Source organism: Falco rusticolus, chromosome 5 (genome assembly GCF_015220075.1).
Source record: "Falco rusticolus isolate bFalRus1 chromosome 5, bFalRus1.pri, whole genome shotgun sequence".
Lineage (NCBI taxonomy): Eukaryota > Metazoa > Chordata > Aves > Falconiformes > Falconidae > Falco > Falco rusticolus.
Window position 1 is genome coordinate 9,639,440 of NC_051191.1, and position 9,751 is coordinate 9,649,190.

Here is a 9,751-nt window from a genome sequence, read left to right on the forward strand (position 1 = left end):
AAAAACTTGTTTTGGGAGGAATTTGCTTGAAACCAGAGATAAACAGCTTAAGGGTAAGGAAGAGTCTGCTGGGTTGGGTTCTTGCCCGAGGAGGTCACACACACATTCAAATGCTCCTTCTGCCCCATGTGCTTCCAAGCACTTCAGTAGTGTCTGTCCCCTGCTATAGAGTCGGTGGGGTCTGTTTTGGTCTTTCCTGCTCTCCTTGGACTGCTTGGCAGAAATGGCAGCCACAGGATCAGAGAGAGCTGGAGATGGGACTTGGGTCCCTGCTCTGCAGTATGTGACTGGCCCAGTTGCAGATGTTCTGCGCCAGTATTTTACAAGAGAACCACCTTTTCAAATGTGGATTAGTTAAAAATGATCTTAGTGTGCTCCAGCAACTCATGAGCAGATAGGAATCATTTAAATGTGGATGTCAGGCATCTCAGGAGCAGTCCCCAGGCTGTTTGCTATTCCAGATTCTGGGAATTAAGTTTTCATCCTGTGAGTGTCAGAAAAGGACTGTTGGTTACTCAGGGTGGGGTTGCAATACTTGTGAAAGATCTTGGTTTCACTCTAGTGCACAATGAGGATAAATTCTGGAATTAGGAGATTATTCACTAATTGGCATTCTTGCTTTCCCAGCCAGTTTTGTTGGTCAAATTCTTTGTACAAGTTGCCTGCTTCTTTTTACAGAGCTCTAGCTTGGTGTTGTTTTTTTTTAAATTTCTTAAGAAGTGTGAAGCACCAGCTTGTACAGTGTCCACAGCCTAATCCAAGGTTTTGATATATTTACCCCTCCACCCTTTTTTTAATCAAGTGGTTGCCAAACACCACATGAAGTAATTAGGCTATGAATAACTTATTTTCTGGATTTTTGTTTTCTTTTTGGCAAAGTTCAATTCAGAACAATCTCATTCAAGGCATGAGTCAAACCAGCCTGTCTACCTTGGGCAATACGTACAGCAAAATTTTGGGCATCTTAACAGGAAGCAAATGAACATAAATGTCTGTATTCTCTATTCCAATGTCTCTATCAATGCAGAGACATAGGTGCCTCTAGCAGCATGAAAAAGAGATTCAGTCCCTCCTGTGGTAGATACTGCCTTCACTGCAGATAGTTTGCCGTTCTTCTGGCAGCCTCCTGAAGCAATTCAGTTACCGAAGCATGCCTCTCCTCTATTACATCTTCTGGGAAGACAAGAGGAAATGCCAGCAAATGGTGTTAAGCCTACTTCTTGCATAACAATTTGGTGGTGAAGTTGCTTATCCACATAGTCAGAGGATGGGCAGCTGTACCCTGCTTTGCTGGGCTGACTCACAACGCCAGCATCTGCATCCTAGGAGACCATCCTAGTCCTCAGGCTGTGGAGAATGCTGAGTGAAAGCACTCTCCCAGCCTCCTAATTGGTTTTACATCTGACATGGAAACATTGATGGGGCCAGCAGGACAGTGAACAAAAAGGACTCCTTCCTCTGCCCTCCTGGGTCAGGCTTTCGGAGGGTACAGAGCTGCTGTTCTAGCTGGGAGCCCAGGAGTGCACGTCTTGTTTTCAAGCAACCTTGGAAGTAGGGATGAAATCCCAGCCCTGCTGCCTTGCAGGTGTGTGCCGTCATCGCTGGCGGCTCTGTGTCTTGCACGCCTGGCTGTGCAGTGTCTCAGCTGAAAGAAGAAAAATGCGAAATGGCCTCATGTAAGATACTGTGCGGCTTGCTTGTTTTCAGCTTTCCCCTTCGATATGGGTATGGTCCATCTTGTGCTGTGCAGATTAAGGACTTTTTCGTGCCGGATCAGCTGAATTCTGAAAACTGTAACTCATTTGCACCTGGTCAGTTTTGAGAGACTCCAGGTTCCCATCAATGCAAGCTGGAAGGATTCTTTCTGGGGCCATGGTTGTGTCCGTATTCAACTGTGAAGACTTTACAGCCCAGCAAAGTGCCTGGGCAGATCGGCTGCAACTGCTGCAGGTAATGTCAAAGTGGTTGCTGTTTGTAGTAGTTAGTACAGCTGAGGGAACAGAAAGTTCTGGGTTTTTCAGTGAAGAAAAATTAAATTCATAGGAGACTTCTCCTACCTCTTTAAGGAAAACCTCAAAATTAACTTGAATCTATTGAACTGTTGAACTTTGCAACTATTTGGAAGAATCAGGAAACCTGTCCTTTGATTGCTTTTAAAAAAGGCTCTTCCTCAGAGGGGAATTTCTTTTGGATATCTGTAAGTTTCCAAGAAAAACAGTATTTGAAAATAACGTCACTGGAGAATGAGTGTATTCACCTAGCAGAGGCTGGCAGAAGCAAATCTGACTATACAAACCTCCCCGTATTTCCCACTCACATATAATACTTTGGGTTGTATGAAGTCACATAAAAGGCAGTGCTTCTTGCTTTATATATGAAGCTTTTGCAATGAGTGCAGACAACATTCTTGACACTTGGATACCTATCAGCCTCTTCAAATGTTTGAAAGCCATCATACCCATACCTTGTACCTGGGAAGCCAAGAGGAGAGGAAGCACTAGGAGGTGTTTCGTGGTGGTCTCAAGACTGCTGGGGCTGGATCAGATGTGAAGCTGCGACTTGGACAAGGTGGTGGTGATGACCGCAGACACACTCCTGCTTTCTCACCTCTTCCTCCACTGGGGACCTGAATTAACCAGCAGCCCATGTTCCAGCATGCACTAACTCACTGTGAGCCATCTGACATCTCCTCAACGCGGCAGCTGCACCTGCAGGTTGTGTGATGCATTCCCAATGAAGATCTGCAGTTTGGAGACCCTTGATCTTGAGTGCTGGGGCTCCTGACAGGCTGCGATACTGCAGAGCTAACATAAAATATACTGTTCTGATCACACTGAGGTTCTCTGGAGTCTGGGTGAGGTTTCTTTGTGGTTTGGGGTGGTTTTGTGTTTTTTGGGTTTTTTTTATAACCAAGAGTGGAATTTAAATGCTATTAAAGTGAATGGAAAAAAAACCATCTCTGCCTCGAGTCCAACTGGTCAGATAAGACAATTTTTAGTAGGTAATTACACTGTGTTATCAGGAATCTAAAAAAAGTAGAATATGGTTTATGGTACCTTAGTTCATAACTAATAAACTTCTGTTTCCATGGGGCTTTTCTAGCTGTCAGGATGACTTTATTCTAATTGATATGGATGTTCTCAAGTACGTTAAAATTTTACTTTATTACCATTTTTAAGAATCTGGTGATATACTATAATATTCAAGCAGCAGAAAATCTACAATTTGTACAATATGTACAATTTGCATACAGATTTTTAAATCCACTTCTCAAGGTTTATCTAAAAAAGTGCTGTGTGATTTTTAAATAAAATAACTTTTTATCTATTAAGAGCTTATATAGAAGCTTCTTAGAACTTAGCTTTTGCCATCAACTTCAGTAGTATCAGTGGGAGATATGGGTATTTGAAAGATGATAATATGAATATGCTGAAATATTATCCACTTTGGCTCTAACTGTCTGTGAAGATGTTAAATCCCAATATAAGCATTCTGAAGATAGAAAGAAAGATGGAAGTGTATACTAAAAATCTAACAATTCTGTTTTTATCTGTAAAAATACTTGGGCATCAACAATGGTGGGCATAAGAAGTAAGGCACACAGTATACTTTTATGCACAAAATGTTACCATGCTAATCTGTTTCAAAATGTGCTGCTGAATAAATATTTATAGATAATCCTGCATTTTTTCAGTTAGTAGCATTATCTCTTCAATAGATATCTGAGCAGTGTCATTCCGCTGCAGACATGTACCATGCAATCAGCCTTGTACTCACAGTGGGATACTGCTGCTAATTGCAACAGTTGTAGCTCAGAATAAGGTAGCAGCTTCTCAGTGAGATCTAAACAAATTAAGGTTAAATTTAAATGAATCAATCAGAAAAAAAAAAACCACCCAAACAAAACAACCCACAACTGTCTGTTGCTTTTATAGTTCATTAGCTATTAACACTAATAGCACTGTAAAGGGATTGCTAATTTTCTTGTGATATATTGTATAAGCTATTATCCAGTAAAAGAGAGTAGGTTGCAAATATGATTTGATGGCTTAGGGCTCTAACTTGGCTCTTCTTTGAGCTTTCTGTGGATAGAACTCTTGATATTCAGGCTTTTTGGTGGGCACAGTCAAGACTGAGCTCTCGTGAGATCCTTGTGAGGAAGTACCATGATGTCCATTTGCTTTGTTGTTGGTTTTCCCAAGCTAGGAGATTTTCCTTGTCTTTGCCATATTGAAAGATGCGAGGGTTCAGTATCTACAAGTTAAGAAGGTGTTTTGTTATTGGCTCTCTCTGTCCTGAATCTTCACGACACCAGTGAAGGAACCTGTTGTCAAGGAAGACAGATGGAATTCAAAATGGTGGGGTCTTTTTTAACCCCCAATCTGACATCTAATGCCATAATTTTATATTTATCCATATTAAAGAAAAAAGTGGGTCATAACAAGATATCCTTGAATGATATACTCTTTTAATTAAGAGGAGCATGCTCCTCATGATGATGAAGTAGATGACTAGAGCATCTGTTCTGGCTGTAAAACTCTGTAATACGTAACAGATCCCTCCCTGCTCTGAAGAAACAGTCTGACTTAGGTTTTTGCACTGGAATCACACTGATCATGTCTAAGACTGTAGCTAAGCACAAATAAGGCTGGCATGTAAAACCAGACATAGGAGAAAATCTTCACTGCTGAAGTCACTGACAGATCCTGTCATCTCTGTGAAATCCAATTGAATTAAATCTTTGCTTGATGATTCAGCTGTGAAGGGCAGAGATCTAAGCGATTGTTTTCTGTGACTGGTAATTGAAAGCAAACAACGGAAATTCAGTGGGAGGTTTTTGGGAAAACCCAAGATTAGAAACTTGTTTTCCCATAATTTCCTTTTGCATAAGTAGTTAATTCTTTCTCCCCACCCCTCTCTCTCCCTCACACACAAAGGCAGAGGGAAAAAATACTTTATGTATACACATTCAAACCTGTAACCGTATACTCATTTTGTGTCTGGGGCTGGACAAATTCCTGCGGAGAGCAGGTACCTGTGGCTTACCATCCCAGCTTGAATCCCTGATTCTGTCAGGGACACTGCGCATACATGTTTGGCTTGCATGGAATCCTCCTGTTCAATGCAGCATCAGAATGGAAACTGCTTGTAAATGATGCCATCGTGGAGACATCGACTCTGCTTCAGCAAAAGGAAAGCTGTACAGGTCCTGCCACACAACCATGTGGCTGGTGGTATTGGGTAATTCCAAGATAATTGATTAAATAGAGCTGTGAAACCCTCTTGGGCACTGGAATGGAGTTGTCCATGCTATCGGACTAGTTAGTTCAGTCATTGTCACGGTTTAGTGTGGGCCAGCCAAAACAATTCCCAGGCCCAGTTAAGGGGTTAGTATTGGCCAGAGATCATTCCCACTGGGCAGGGTGGATGCAGCCACTCTGTTTTTGGAGAGTAAGAAAGTCAAATAATATAGATACAGGTTGGTTTTGTGCCAGCTAGGTTAAATCCCTGCAAACCAGTCCAATGTATGTTTTGTTTACTAATACAGAGGCAGCTATTGTGTGTGTTTGTGCTTATGCAGTTCAGGTGGTGCTTCTATGGAAGGCTGGATTGATTGCATATCTACAGGAAAAAAAATCTGTGCTGGACATACAGAGGATGTCCAAGCCAGCAGTCTGCTCTCTCATTTTCTGAGGAGGAGGACTGGACTGAAAACTTCAAGAAGCTTTAAGAAGCTTCCAGGGCTTCTTCAACCATATGGTCCACTCAGACATGGCACCATGTTTTTGGGGCTGTCTGGTGTGGTGACACAGGCCGGAAGCATCATTTAGAAGGTTGTTATATATATTTTTCTATACTCACAATGTTTCCGCTTTCCAGTATTTAGTGTTACCGATTCTATAAAAAGTGATGACCCTGACTTCACATACTGTCCTGGGTCAAACTGCTCAAAGCAAGGGAAAATGACCTAGAAATACTCAAAGTATTACATGCAAGACTTCAAAATACATGCATTTTTTTTCTGGAATTCTGTCCAACAGATGCAGAGAATCATTGGAAAAATTTTCTTTTGGGTCTTTGTCTGACATTAATCTTCCCTGATAGAAAGTGTTCACAGTCTAATTGTCTACTGCTGATCTACCTGTCCAGCCTGGAGATACACTGGAGAGAAATAAGCATTTCTGGAGCATGATCCATCTCCTCTAAAACTGGTTGCATGAACTGTGCTTTAGATGTGCTTTTTTTTGTTGATTCCCTCCCCCCCCCCCGCCCCCCCGAGTACAGAAGGAGCAGTGATGATCAGCTTGGGGTATATGCTGACAGTGGTAAGCACCCAGTGCTAATTTGGCTGAGGAACACCCTCCCATACCTTTCTGGTAGGCACGTGGTCACATGCACCAGTTACCTAATTCCACCCACATACTATGCATTCTTCAGAAAGTAGATGGCTTTCAGAAATGCCATGACTAATTATTCTTCCTAATAACAGCAATACCCTCTGTTGCCAACATTTATTTTTTCACTTCCTCAGCACTGAGATGTTGCTTACCAGCAGAAGTTTTAGCAAACTTATCAGCCTCCATGTGCTCTATTTGCAGGCATGTCCTCTTGCATGGAAAACCAGACCGATGCATTTTCCTTGGTGGTGACTTTAGCATTTTCTCTTTGTGCCTTCTGCGTTGTACACCCTGTTAATCATACTTCCCAAAAGCTAATAGTCTTATGGTATGGGCTGGACTCTAACTTCTTTTTCTCAAGAAATGCAGCTTATTTACATTTCAACATCCATTTCAGATGTCATCATTTTTTTTGTGAATCTGTTTAGATATTTGCATATACGTTACCGCAACGCAGTTCTTAGTTTGTATAGTACTCAAAAGGAACATAGTTTCACTGCTGCTACATTACTTTTTTGGGAGATGTTCTTCAGTTGTGTGCCCTGTGTGACCTGCTTCTTCTGTTTGCCTGTGCAGGATGCTAATATAAGATGCTTTGCTTTCTGTGACTTTGTACATAGCTACTCTAATGATACACATTTGTTTCCTGCATGATATAATCCACATCTGCTAAAATCTTGTAACATCTTTGACTTTGCTATATGCTTCTGTTTCTAATCTGGAGTGTCTGGTGCCATACTGTTGCATTTTTTGTGTGTGTAATTATTTTCTAGTACTACCTCTCTGTTTTATATTACGTATGTCACTGGTGCTAGTGCATATTCCTCTCTGCTCTTCTGAATATCTTGTTCTGCCTTTCTAATGATTTTTTTTTTTCTAATTTAAAGTTGTCCTATGTTAGTGATTTCTTTTGTATTTCTTCTGATTGCCATCCTCTTGTGATCTTTATCATCGTCATGTCACATTTATCAGTGATATAGCTGTCTTGTATTAATAGGTATAAATGGGTTACCCCCTCGCTAGCTGCCTCTGTGGATTCCTCATTTCTCTCACAGAAAACACTTCTTTGTATGAAGGGTCTTTTTCTTGACAAAACAGTAAGACTCAAACGGCATAAACAACCTATCTGATTTTTTCCCCTCTCTGCTTCAGTGAGCTTGCCATGTGAGACTCTTGCTCTGCTGATACATCTCTGTCTTTTTTCCCAATACTATTCGGAAATGAGCAGCTTCCTGGATTGTAGACCACTTAGTCGCTTCAGATCCTGCACAGATTAATACCATTAACTCCTTCCACTTAGTTCAGATCTCTTCAGCATTAGACTGCACAACAGCCACAGTCAGTGAATTTTTTTTCTGCTGATTCTATATCATCCTGGTGAGACTGCTTACGGCAACGGAGAGCTGTAGACGGATGCAGTGAAAGGCCTGTGAATAAATAGCAATTTGAATATATATTCTTGTACCCTGGCTCGCGTCTGTCATGTTACCTCAGGGCTTAAACTCTTACTGGAGCCCAAAGTCCCAGTTTATCACTACTGCCCACAGGTTAGGCATCTTCTACACCTGCCTGGGAGATGGTCAGCTGGCTTCCCACCTGGGAAAGGTAAAATATGTGGGAGTCCTGTGTCATGCTGGAGCTCTTCTACTGTAATTATTATGGATGCAAAATGGGCTGGACCACTGTCCCTGAAAACTTGGGCTAGCGTGTGGCACCTAGACTTGAGGGTGGCTACTAAAACCATGTCAGAAATACCCTTAAATTGAAATTGAAGAGAGCAGTATCTTACAGCCCGTCATACAGAATCTAAGCACAGAGACTAACAACATCATAATATCAACAATAATTAAACACAATGCCCATGTGACAGAAAAAAAACCCAGGCAAAAGTATAGGGGTAGAATGCTTGCAGAATTACTTACTATTGGCATGTTTCTTTTATCTTTGATCCATGACTCTATTTCTAATTCAAAATAATTTTCAGTAATAAAAGCAAAGGGATACAGAATCTGAGTGGAAAAGCAGCAAATGATTGCTAAATGAACAGTAAGTGAGAGCTAAATCATGGGTATGTTGTCAGGATACCACTTAGGCAAAAGTACTTGTTAGAATATGGGAGGGGAAAGGGTAATTAAAGAGGGCTGGGGTTTTTTTGTTAGCAAAGTCTGGTTTAATTGTGAGTTAACACTAACATGACCAACCTCTAGTAAACAGGGAAAATTAAGGGTTTAAGTGAGATTAACTTGTCCATGAAAAATGAGTTTGGCTGTCAGACCTCTGTCCGAGGGGGGGTACATCTGTTAATTAAACTCCACATAGTTCAGCAGAATGGCAGCAGCGGAGGGTGTGCTGGGGCTGACGGGCCTTGGCAGGATCTCTGCTCCCAGAGAAGCAGCTTCAGGCTGGACTCTAGGCAGCTGAAGTGGCTTGGGAAGACGCTGTGGTGCCAGGAATTTTCTTCCTCTGTGTGAGGAAAAGCCAAATATTGCTCCCAGCTGCTATTCCTCGTCTGCGATAAAGCTCTGGCTAGTAATGATTGCTCTTTGTATTTTCCAAAGCCAGAAAGAAGGCTCATGATCTTTTCACAGGCTCTTGGATTTCCTCACCGTTTCTTTTCAGCTTCTAACAGAAAATGAAACACCATAAATGTCATGTAGTAATTGAATGGCAGGGAAGAAAGGACAAAAGAGCATAAAGTCAAATGGAAAGCCTTTTTCTTTTTCCTGATAGTTGCAACGAGTGATGTTATTAGACAGAAATGATGAAAGATTACTTGTTTAAAACAGTAACTGAATTTCAATGCGTAGCGCTGTCCTTACACGTTTGTAGGACCGGGCTTTTTCCCAAGCTGTTCTTCTAAAGAGGGATGGAGGAAAGCCAGCCTGTGAGAGACACTGATCTCAGTGACTGAGCTCAGCTCCCGGTCCAAGAGCCCCAGCTACCTGAAATGTTCACATCCTCAGGGAGAGGTTTGATCTCAAGAGTAGGTCTCAAATAGCACTAAGATTGTGTGAAAAACTTCCTGATGAGGAACCAGGACTGGGCAAGTGGCTTACTTTCTAACAGAAGAGAGTGAAATCTTGTGGAAATTACAGTTGAAAGATACTTCTGAAGAAGTCATCTTCTGATCACAGATTTGTGAACTGCAGGTAGATGAGCAGGTTGCATTAGATAATCCTTTAAAACTTAGGGATCGGAGGAGTCCTTTAGAGATGGACTCGGGACTCCGCTGGGAAGTTTGGACCTTGAGGGCAGTAAAAGATAGCAGGAGGCCAGAGGTGAGGGTGATGTGTGTATGAAAGCAACCTATATGTAGGAGTTCCAAAGAAGTCCTCTTTCCTGTAAGCTGAGTG